Source organism: Crinia signifera, chromosome 1 (assembly GCF_055691185.1).
Source record: "Crinia signifera chromosome 1, ASM5569118v1, whole genome shotgun sequence".
NCBI lineage: Eukaryota > Metazoa > Chordata > Amphibia > Anura > Myobatrachidae > Crinia > Crinia signifera.
Window position 1 is genome coordinate 197,348,455 of NC_139217.1, and position 13,029 is coordinate 197,361,483.

The following is a 13,029-nucleotide window of genomic DNA, read 5'->3' on the forward strand; positions in this document are numbered from 1 at the left end:
TTAATTCATCCCTGCTGGAATCCACCACCACAGATCTCTGTGTACTTTAAGAATGCTGGTCTTCCTGTAAGAATTGATTTTCCTGAAAATCATCATTTTGTGGAAGCAACCTCATACGTCTTTCGCTGATAAGGTTCCCGGCTGCACTAAAAACTCTTTCGGAATGCACACTGGAAGGGGGTCAATTGAGGTAATATATGGACAGTTTATACAGGGGCTTCCAACTTGCCTCTTTTTCCAGCCAGTACAGGTATGGACTGTCTAACATGCCTACTTGGATGCTGTTACCCATATAATCCTCCATGGTTCTGTCAATGGTGAAAGCATCATCAGCAGTGACAGTAGACATGTCAGAAAGTTTGCATTCACCTGTACATTCCGGCATCACCGGATTCTGCCCAGGGCCTAAACTAAGGGTTTTGGTGCCTGGGGCAAGGCAGTAATTTGGTGCCCCCCCCCCCCCGAAAAAAGCACCTCCTTGATATGGACTGTCATTCGGGCCCATGATTGTTGCTTGCCAATGAAACAAGTAATCTCCAACTGAACCTGCAGAACATTGTGCTGGTGGATCATGCGCCAGATCATGCAGTTTCTCATTGGTCTGCTTCAGCTCCATTATGCTGTAGCTTCTGTCGGTAGCACAGTGCCTGGTGGGTATTCGGGTGAGCAGGGCAGAGTGCAAAGCTGAGAAAGAGGCGGGGAGAGAGCCCAGTGCCGACTTCTAATAGTAATCATCGGTGCTGCAGATCCATTGCATCTCAGGACTATCGGCAACCCCAGTATCCAGCACCAGTGTTTAATAGCAGCATCTGCAGTACGGGAGCAAGCAGCACCACAGCCTGCGGGTACAGCTACAGGTACACACATCAGGACAATTGCTCCCATACTGTGGGGATTACTATTATATGCCGGCACTGGACACTGGGGGTGCTGAGATGTTGTGGAGCTGCAGCACCAGTGATTACAAATAAAAGTTGTTACTGGGTCTGCTAAGATGCTTAGGTGATGTAGACTGGCGGGATGCTGCTGCTGCTGGTGTCCCCACTGTGGGATGAGCCAGCTGCAGGGGTCATCCCCATGAGAAAATGGCCCTTGTGGCTGCTGCCCATAATATGTACCGTGGGCATACTGCAGCAGCGGGCCGTGGTTAGCGACTGACCTGACTAGCGCCCCCCTTATACAGCGCCTGGGGCGCGTGACCCCATAGCCCCCCCCCCCCGTGTTATGGCCCTGTTCTGCCTACAGTATATCTTCCGGCATCCATGGATTCCACTCCTGATCTGCTATCTCCAGTACTTTAGTGACACTCCAGCATACCTGACTCTAATTCCATTCCGGCATTCCTGGTTTCAGCCTGCTACAAGGTATTCTACTTCAACATATTAATCCTCATTTCCCACAACAGTCACGACCGAGTTCAAAAATCCTCATTCATGACAGTTTCCTCAAGGCCCATGAACTTGGTCTATGACCGAAGTAGGAGCGTTGTGGAAATTCAGGAATGTCATTTAAGTATGGAGACTCAAAAAGATCTGTTGTCCCTAATTTTAAGGATATTACAGGACTTATGTGGCAGTTCCTGAAATTGGTCGCAATCTCAGCCAATTAAAGACCTTCTGTGTGTTGCACCTACCTCAGCAGCATCTGGTGAATTGGCCTCCCTCGATCCAGCCTCACACTCCAAGGCTGTTAACGGCAATGGAGCTCAAGTTTTACTGAAATGAGAGCCTTCAGTGGCTCAGTCTTATCCGTGCAAGAATGGCGGTCCTATTCAGACCCTTTATAGAACCAGAGTCTGAAACATTGAAGATGTTTTACCAATTGGTTCATCAGCTGCAGGAACTTTTGGTTAAAAGTTTTATTAATCATCACTGAAGCGTGCGCATAGTGGGCATACCTAGTGTTGGGCACCCACCATATGCTTGCAACTTTCAGGGGCCACAGCACTTATCTGTCAGTCAGCCTGCTGCCACGGCAGGTGTTGGGGGGGGGGTGTCAAAGGTGACATGATCAGGCCATGACCAGTTAAGGGGCCCCAGGGCTTTGAGGGACTCAGGGTCTGTAAGCATGGCTGCCCGGTCTGGCTACCTGTACTAATGAGTTTAGTGACATCACGCAACACACCAAACCACACAATGCTTTGCACTTCCCTAATATATTGCATTAATTATCTGTTTATTTCTAATAATAAAAAAATACATTCAATATGCAATGTAATGATCCGCATTCCTGTTTTTTGGGGGGGGGGCCCAGAGATTTCTGTTGACGGTTCTGCCTGCTGCTTTCTGGCCACCGGGCTGGCAGTGCAGCAGAACAGAAGCATTGTCCCTGGGCCCTGAGTGACTTCTCCCCCAGATAGATACAGTATTCCATCTCCAGGCTCCTACCTTTACATACATGAACTGCAGTCGCGTGACTTCCAGGATCCACAGGCTCTTTCCGGGAGCCGCCGCTGGTTAATGTACCAGCAGCGCACCGGCTGTCCTCGACTACGTTGAAGCTATCTGTCCTGACAAGCTCCTGCCCCTGTTGAACTACACATCCCAGCATGCCCTGCATCCATGGCCAAATAGTAAAACTGTAGCAGGGCATGCTGGGATGTGTAGTTCCACAACAGCTGGAGTGTCAAGGTTAGCGATCACTGCTCTAGTCACAAGTGTAAATGCACAGAGAATATGCATGTACAGTAGTTATAGATGCTTGCTTTCACAGCATATGCAGTACATACTGTATATAGGCTCAACTCTTCATATGGCCCATTATATATGTATTTTTTTTTACAGATTGGATTTTACTTTGTAGCACATTAACTAACTATACCAACAGGACACCTGTTCTTTATGTTATTTGTTTACAGATATTGCACCTGCTAAAAACAAATTATCTTGGAATAAAAATAATTTTTCATTCCTTCACTTCATATGAAGCTTACTGTAAATCAAGAGAAGGATTCAACCCACAAAGCATCAATTCAGAACCACTGTCTATATCAGGTCATGACTGCATCCAATCACTTCATGCCCTACATTTAATTAATGTACCACTCAAGTTAAATTATACAGCCCTCCTTGTCTGTTTTTAATTTATTTCTAATCTCTACCATCCCACACAATTTATTTGTCACCCTTATTTTGTTTCTACTCTACAACTCTCCATTACGGGAACAACTATTTAAAATTATTGGGAATGCATTTATTATATTCGTCATATGACTCAAAAATGCTGATCATAGATATGATGGGGGGCAGCTGGATCCTATGCCCACCAACTAAAATAATTCCTCCGAAAAGATGTTAGTTCTCCCTCCACCTCAATTAATGTCTCCTTCACTATGCAAATGTTTCCCAGTACCTCAATTCATACCACAGTACCCTTGATTCCCCCCTAATATTCTATTTTTAGCCCAAAATATTTGTCTATCCCACTAGCTTCATTTAACACCCATATGATCATGTCTCCCCATTTCTCTCAATTTCCCCAATTTGTTCATGTCTTCCCCATATGTTCATGTCCCCGTACTACCTTCATTTAATTTCTCCCCCAAACTCACAAATCTCCCCCAATACTCTTATTTCTTCCCCAAATATTAAATGTTTAGATATTGTAAATGCATGTACAAACTCACAATAAAGCTATCAGTATTAATGCACTACATGAAAAATCAGCCAGTATTTACCCTACATGCAAAATAATAATTGTATCTGCACCCCTTGTAGTGCAACATACAGTTAATTCACCAAATTAGAATCTGCCCAATCTGTACAGTATTTAGACACTTTTTGTACATTTTTTGTATATCTATACTGTACATTGCACAACAAGAATAAAAGCTACAGTATGCAACATTTTCTTAAATACAAATATTGAGCAAACAATATGAGGGTTCAACTTTTTTTTATAATTTACAGCTTAATGTTAGAGGGCCCTGAAGCCATTAGAAAAATCAGTCATTTTCAATCCATTTTCTCCTTTCTCTCTTGATCTTTAGCTAATGTTATTGTTTGAGAGATTCCTGTCCATCTCTACTGAATAAAGCACAACATATTTAGAATTTTCCACCAGCAATCTACCCCTCAACAATGGTGCTTGAGAACCCCTGCCCCAGGGCATAAAGTGGCCATGTAGAGGTGGGGTAACTAATTTCTTTATGCCACCTAATTACACCCCATCCCCTCCCCCCCATTATGCAGAGACAGGGTCAGTGGTAGGGTTTTTGGCACCCCCCCTGCAAACTAGAATGCTTTCCTGTAAGAATTACTGTGCAGGGCCAATGTGGAGGTTAAAATGTTCCACCTCACCATTAGAGGTGGTGGAACTCAGTTCCACCCCATTCCCCCTCACTTTAACCGCTGCCCTGCCTTAAGAGTTAGAGTATATATCATAGCTAGATACAGAATCACCTGGCAACAGATACAGAAATACAGTAACATTATATAGCCCTTTGGCTCAAAGGAAGAAATATGAGGGGCTTCACTAATATAAAATACATGTGAAAATGACCTTTGCATAAATATGTGGACCTGCAATATTTTTGATATTTAATGACCTTCATTTTATTTAATCATAATATAATCTTGTACAAAGAATATTTGCTCATGCCCTAGTAAAATAAAACTCCTTTAACAATCGCAATCCCAGGTCCAACCAAGCTCCGACCTAGGTCCGGCGTTTTTACACTAAACACGGGTCCCCTGTTATTCAGAGGGCAACCGGGTTTAACCATTCTTATAATCTGGTCAAATTGCCGGGTTGGTCAATCCAGGTTATAAACTGTGGGGCTTTCACATTGCACCTCAATCTGGTTCCACATGTCACCAACCCGGCAATAACCTGGGTCCGAGGTGCAAAATCAAAGGGGTAATAGTAATGTTATGAATTCAAACTGCACATAGTCTGAGTAGGAAAATGAAGCTTGCCTTTGTTTCATTTCTACTAGTTTTGAATTATTCTGAAAAATGGTTGAAGAGTACTGTATATTCATTAAATCAATGTCATAAAGTGTTTTTTCCACTTTATATAGAAAATAACTTTAATGATGAATCTTCATACTTTCAAATATTCAATAAGAAATGATGGATGTCTTCAAAGCCCCACTTATTCAAGCTGTTTTTTTTTTTTTTTTTAACTTCTTTGTTGTTTTGATTTCCTAACACCTGAGGTAAAACCACAATTATGTTTACTGAATAGTATACAATGTTCTCAAGTCAATTTATTGAAAGTGTAGAATTTCCTAAAAATTCTCATAATGCAGATAATCCCAAAAATTCTTTCTGCTAAATGTTATTGTAACAATAATTATGATGAAGCATGTACTATATTTTACTTATAACTTCTAAAAATTCACACTGTAGTAAATGTACCCCCTCATCTCCAATATCTTGTTCTAAATTTTCCAAGGATTGGCTTTCCTCCTGCAAAAACTATTTTTTTTTTTTTAAAGGTGCAGTCACTTAAAAGACAAAACCATGCCTTGTAAATGATTGCCCCTATAAAAAAAAAAGTCAGAGTGCTGCCAGCAACCCGTACAGATGCCAAACTGGGGCGGCATTACATCCCGCCCCATATTCCTAACTTTTATATAGCAGCTATACTGTACTACTGTAAGATAAAATTGCAAAAGGTAATTACCGCTTTATAAACTATTGAAATTTTGTAATTTTTTTTTTTCACATCTGATATTTGTTCTTTCTCTTTTTTCTCTTATTTTCCCATTATTTTGCTCTTTTCTCATGGCTGTGGTTCACCCATCATTCCTGCTTCTGTAGAGCTATGCAGAGTCATAACTAGATATTTTGATGCCCTGTGCCAGAAAAAGCACTGGTGTCCCCCTCTTTATTTTGAATAAGCGTGTTCTTTTGCGTACATGAATAAAAGTATTGTGGTCTCATGGAAAAGGGCATGGTTACACAAAATTATACCTAACTGAAATGATGCTAAACAGTAGTCAGGGGCGGATTTAGGGAGGAGGGCGCCCCTAGGCACAACAATAATGTTTACTAAGTAGGACAGTTTATAGGGGCAGTATCTGCATGTCCTATCCATTTACACTCTATTTAAGATGGAATATGATACAGTACAGTGGATATTTTGCAGTTATTGGTACATTTTGGGCTGAAAGTACTATCACAGGCATCCAAGTGCCGCCCCCAAACATGTGCCGCCCCTAGGCCGGTGCCTCACGTGCCTAATGGGAAATTCGGCTCTGACAGTAGTGCAACCATATTCACTTTATACTGCAGAGAAACACCCCTTATTCACATTACAGAACACAGTAGTGTTCCTTATTCCATTTACGTCGCACAGTAGTGAACCTTATTAACTTTTCATGACACAGTAATGCCAGTTAAATACAACACATTATAAAGTCCCTTATTTACACTATGCTACACAGTAGTACTCTTTATACACAGTATTCCACACAATAGTGCTTCATATATACAGTATACCATACAGTAGTACCCGTTAGTCACATTTTGCTACACAGTAGTACCCCATAGACACAGTATGCCACACAGTAGTGCTCCTTATTGACAATAAAAAACACTAGTCTTTTTGCTAGGTCAGGTTTAGCTAGAAGAGGGAATTTAACTACTAAATTAAATTCAAAAACAATAAATTATTGTTCTGCCATAGTTGAATTCCAATCCTCACCCCTGTGCCTAAGTCTGATTTAGTAGTGCTGCAGTAGTTTTGTATTTTAACTCTTGTCAGTACCTGAGAAGGGGCCAGACGCATCACTAATGAAAACATTACAGTGAGTGACTAGATGACACCCCCAGGGTGACCTGGCCGCACAACCCTAGTTATGGCCCTGAGCTATGATATTTTGTGTTTAAAATATGGTAAAATATATTTTGCTCTTATGTTGCCCTAAGCTGGTATGATAATTGAATGTTATTCCAATTGTAAAGCACAAAGGAATATGATGCGCTGTATAAGAAACTGTTAATAGATAAATCATCCTAACCTACTGACTAAGTTATCAGCAATAATCCTTTCAGTTTGTACTGTAACACTAGGTGAGCAGTTTAGCCTAAAAAGCACCTTCAGAATTGGGTGAAATCAGCCCAAATTGGACAAGAAATTTAATACAGAAACCAGAAAGGCACATTATGCTTCAGAGAGGAAAGGATTATATGTACTTAGCAAATGTCTCAAGCATTTCTGAAACATATTCATATTGTAGTTTCTTTTTTTTACCTTTTTTTTTAAAGCAGAGTGATACTGTAATGAATGATAAAATGATAAAACACACCATTAATGCTTTGTTTATAATGGAATATTCACGTGTTCTATGCACAATACAAATATACATTAGTTCTTTCTAGTTCTTAAAACAAGTTCAAATTCAAGTACCTCAGGAGGAAAGCAGAAACATTGTTTCAGTGTATCATAGAACTTCATCAATTTGTTTTTTGTACCCTAAAATGGGCAACCACTATTTATTAAATCTAGTAACATTTTGTACTTACAGAGAAAATCTTTGGAAGAAATTCTTGTATAGGTGTGAGACACAATCAACAGTAAAAATGGGAAATTGTACCAATTTTATTAATAAGGAAGAAGCATAACAGATTGGTATCTTTTAGGGAAAATAAGTAACCTTCCCTATCGGTGTGGAGTTTGTAAATCTATTTAATGTATTCAATTAGCACAGTGTTTATTTTCCAATTCACTTAGCTCACAATTAATATTCTCAAATTATACCTAGCACACATCTCACCATGGGCCCTATTCTGGTTGGTGCGGTAATGTCCGCGTGCGTTCGTGCCGCCAATGTTTTGTGTCTGCGCATGTGCAGAGGCGTCTCTGCGCATGTACGAACGGAACGCACGTCCAAATTACGCATGAAATGTGTACACTACAAACAGGGGGTGGAGAGGGGCGTGAAGGGCTGTTTGGGCTCATTACCATATGTTTACACCCCGCGTTTCATGGGCGTTCCCATGAAAACGCTGGGCGTACGTATGGTAATGCGGCCGTGACACACGTGTAGGGGGTGGACATATGACATTGCCGGATGTCAGCTGCCCGCCCAGATCCCTGCTTTTGCATGGAGAAATGCCCGTGTGGTCTGAGGTTGCGGGAGCTGGCGGACCACTCGGTCCTGCATTCGATGGTCTGCGACCATCGAATGATGGGGAAGGTTCCAAGAGATGGAGGAGGTGTATCCGTGAGAAATCCACTCGTGCTCCGTGCGGTCAGTGGCTTACCGCATTCGGACGGAGTGAGCGATCCGTACGGAAGGCGGGGTTTAGGACGCACGGTCCTGCCCGCATATTCGGCTCCGTCCGCACCGACCAGAATAAGGCCCCATGTGTGGGCATCATTAGGGATTGTGAAAGAAAACGTAATGGAATGCTTGAGGATCAGAGGTCCGCCCCAGAGGTAATAGTCACATGACTACCAAGGTGCAGAAGCTGCTGCAGCCATCAGGAGTACTGTAGATAATGGACCGCTGGGTCACTAAGGACAATATGTCGACGACATTCTAACATTTCACCGGTGTTTACATAAAATTTTTACATGATCAATATTGATAATATAACTATGTTGTTATTTTTATGATGACATGGTAAATGGATTCAGTACATTACGATTGTTTTGATACCACACCCATTAATATGGCTCTGATTCATGGAATGAAAACCATATTCTGTAGACACTTGCAATAATGGAACATAATAAAAGGTTTTATATATTCAGGCAGGACAGTGTTTTAATTGGGACTCATCCCAGTCCCCGAGTCACAGGGAAACGATTCTGCTTTGTTGTCTTGGCTGCAAAGGTTTTACAATAGATGCATATCCCAAACTCCATTGTCTGCTGTCATGTTTAAAAATAGGGCCTGAATTTGCAGTGCTATTAATTTAGTTTCAGCATCTGACTATTATTCTTACGACAGGCTATATTCAGATTCACTGTAATAACCAATTCACTTAGCCCTTTTGATTAATAACACAGAACAACAGTTTCGAGTTTGGTTGCAAAATTCTACAAATATTTTTGCCATAGATCAAGTAGTTTTTCAGTATGTAGAGCATGATCATAATAATAATAATAATAATAATAATAATAATAATAATTTTATTTGTACAGTATAGTGCTCTTTCTCCAATAGGACTCAAGTAACCTAACAGATAAAATGGATGTAATACAGTACAGAAAAGCTTTTCATAAACAATACTTAAGGGACTGAAGGAAACGCTTGAGTAAAGTCTTGAGTCTGTTTTTGAAGCATTCTAGAGTTTGGGTCTCTCGAACTGTGCGGGGAAGTGAGTTCCATAAAGTCAGAGCTGAATGGCTAAAAGCTCGACCCCCAGATGAATTACGGGACATCCTAGGTACTGCTAAAAGTCCTTCATCTACAGACCGCAGTAATCGGGTGGGACAGTATGGAATCAGAAGCTGCTTCAGGTACCTTGGGCCTTGGTCATTTAGGGCTTTAAAACTCAGTAGATTGATCTTGAAAATTATTCGCCATTTTATTGGCAGCCAGTGAAGGGAGTAGAGAATGGGAGTAATGTGGCTAGAGCAGGACTGTTTAGTTAGCCTGGCAGCTGTGTTTTGTACCAGCTGTAATCGGTGCAGTTCTTTTGCTGGTAGATCAAGGTAAAGGGCATTGCAGTAATCCAAACGAGATGATACAAATGCATGTAAGACTTTTGGCAGGTCTTCAGATGGGATTAAGTGTTTGATTCTGGCTATGTTCCTCAGATGAAAGAATGAGGATTTGATTGTGACTGATATCTGATGTTTAAGTGTCAATCCATAATCTAGTACCACGCCAAGATTCTGCACATGATCAGAGTTTTGTAATTCTGTACCCCCAAGTGTCAGTCCAGTTGGGTGGCTGTGCTGCAGTCTTGTCCTTTGATGTTGAGGTCCAATCAGAAGGACCTCTGTTTTATCAGGATTCCGTCTCAGCCAACTGGCACTTATCCATTCCTGAAGCTCAGCTAGACAGCCATTTTGGGTTGCTATTGGGTTTACAGTGCCTGGAGCAAAGGACAAGTACAGCTGTGTGTCATCTGCATAGCAGTGGTAGACAAGGCTATGGCGCCTAATTATTTCACCCAGTGGCAGCATGTACACTGCAAAAAGCATGGGGGATAATATAGAACCTTGTGGGACACCGCATGGCAATGGCACGGATGAAGATGAGTATACTCCAGATGAAACTCTCTGTGACCTGCCAGCAAGAAATGATTTAAACCAGCTTAGTACTGTGCCATCCAGTTCACAGAAATTTTTTAGGCGCTCAATCAGAAGCCCATGGTCCACAGTATCAAAGGACAACATTGTACGGACTGTCTTCTGGCTCCAGTCTCAGGGTATATATAGGCAGAGCCTGAGGACTGTAACAGAGAGAAGGCCCAGTGCTGGGAGTTTGGGAGCAAGCTTGTAGGATAACTGCACAACTGCAGCATCAGATGATCAATGGAGAGCCTGGGGAATCTGTGCTGTGATCTGCACATACACAGGACTAAGGATAGCCAGACCTGGAGGCACAGTGACAGTCTGGGGAGACACTTTAGAGGTAAAAATAGAATTTGTTTTGCCTGGATCGTGACAACGGCCAGTTAATGACAATAGGAATCTTTGTTTACCAGCAAATATGATTTCTGAGTTGCCAGCTGCATGGGAGCCTGTCCCAGTAATGCATACCTCACAACTGTCCTGATTTCCACGGGAAAGTCACAATAATTTTTTGACTGTCCCTCGTCCCACCTGCTGCTGTCAGTGTCCTGCAGGGGGTGGCGGCAGTTGGGAGTCCCTCTGACACTCGCTGCTCAGCCTAACTGCAGGACAGGTACTTTACTTGTGGGAGGTGTGGCCATTCGCCCATTAGTATAAAATTATAGAGAATAAATAGTACACTAAGCACCTCCTAAGCCCAGCACACAGCAGCATGTGCTGGGTGGAGAAGAGCTGCCACCGCTGTTGCTTCCAGATTATGGGGACCCCACTGTGCCCCTCCATTAGACCTGGGCCTGGTTATTTAGTGCCCCCCCCCCCCCTCTTTCGGCTTTACAGCCTAGCTGAGCAGTGCGGAATTGATGCTGTGCTCACGCACACAGTTTTTATTCATGCAGACAGAGGTGCAGGGGGCATGGACAGCAGCTATCAGAGTGCTGACCATGCCTCCAACAGTGATGAAAATTGGGGCGTAGCTCATGATCGCGCCATCCCTGTGAAGCCACATCCCTTATAAGAGGCCTTGCCTCCTTTTCAGGAGTGCGCAGCTGCCTTCCCGCACAAAGTCCTGCTGCCAAGTTTGCTAAATTTGGGAGGTGTGGCAAAGTGATAGCATACAGTACTTCACTTCCTTCTTTGGACACCTGTTGTACTACTGCACATGTTCCAACCAGGACCAGTTTTACCAAACTACTGTACTGAAATACTAGGAAGCACTGAACCGAAGACTTTCTTAACTACGTTATGCTTAGCCAATTACTTTAGTGCAACAAAATTTCTCCAAAGGAAGAATAGTAGTCATTACAAGCCATCTGCATCTATAAATAGTAATCAGCCTACAGTATGTGCATCCATGTAATAAGAGCCAATACTGACTTTGCCCCAATACTGACTGTAATATACCTTGGTATATAGACATCAGATGGTACTGTGTGAACTTAAATATGAGAGTGAACTATAGTTAAATGTTAACTTAGAAAAAGTGTATAATATGAAGATTCTAAACAAAGTAAAATTACACAGAATTTGGAGAGTTTTGCACTATTATTAAAAACATTTCTAAATATGCAAAAAAAAATCATAAATGTTATACTAAATAAGGTTGTATTGCTCAATGTGGATATAACACATGAACAACTGGTTATTCACAAAATTAATATAAAAAAAACAAACTTATAAACATCAGACATTCATAAAATAGTAAGCAGTAATCCTAAATTATCTGTTTTACTAAAGATAGATTTTGTATCTTAGCTCTTATTAGACACTTTGCTAAGACAATCAAATCACATGAATAATAAGGAGCGCTTCTATTAATTGATTTTTATTCTAATACACATTCGAATGGAAAATTTATAAATATCAGACAACAATATACGCATATAGAAAAACAAAGAATAAAGTCATATATGTAGCAATGTGTATATAACTATTTAAAAAATAAAAAACTATGTACCGTATATAAAAAAAATAGTCAATGCACTGACTAAAGTCTAGAGACCCAAAGCATGATTAAATGTAATATGATGATGGAATAATATGTGTTCAACCTCCTAGAATGATTATAATTCTCACGGCCTTCATACAATACTGCATATGGACTTAGGGGGTATGCAATCCGGGATCACGGCTGTCGATCCCCGCCGACAGCCGTGATCCTGGCCCGTTTGTGGTCAGATCAACCGCAAAACGACAGACGGGATTCACTGCCCCGCCTGCCGATGGGCACAAAGGGGGCGTGATCACAAAAACAGCCGTGGGTTGTCGATCTGCGGCCCGGATAACGATAATCCACGGCCGTTATCGGCAGAACGGGCCCGACAGCTTCTGAAGTTGGGCACGTTCTGCCGTGATCCCGCATCAATGTTGTCATTAATGACAGCATTGAAAAGGGGGCGTCGCTATTTCCCACATCGGAAATAGTGGTGACACATTGCATACCCTCTTAACCTTCATATGTGAATCAGGTTCAAAGAGCCAAGTATAGCATAGTCCGCTCTATTCACAGGGAGAGGTGCGCAGTCAGGTTGCTGAACCGACCCTGCTAGGGCTTCTGCTAATCTGCTCAAGAATCAGGCTGAAATTGAACAGAAACACACCCAAAAAATGCACGGGCATGCATTGGTTTTGGCAAACACACCCAGAAAACGTCATGTTTCCTCCACTTAATGCCAGATTCCTGTCAATCAAACTGTAGCTACTTTGCAAACTCTGTGCATTTTGTGTAAATTCTATGATTAGCTATAGATGCTGAATTCGTCCGTCTTTCCACTTAAAGCTATTATCCTTAAAGACATGGAAGCAGAGTTCTATAAACACTCAGTTTCCAAG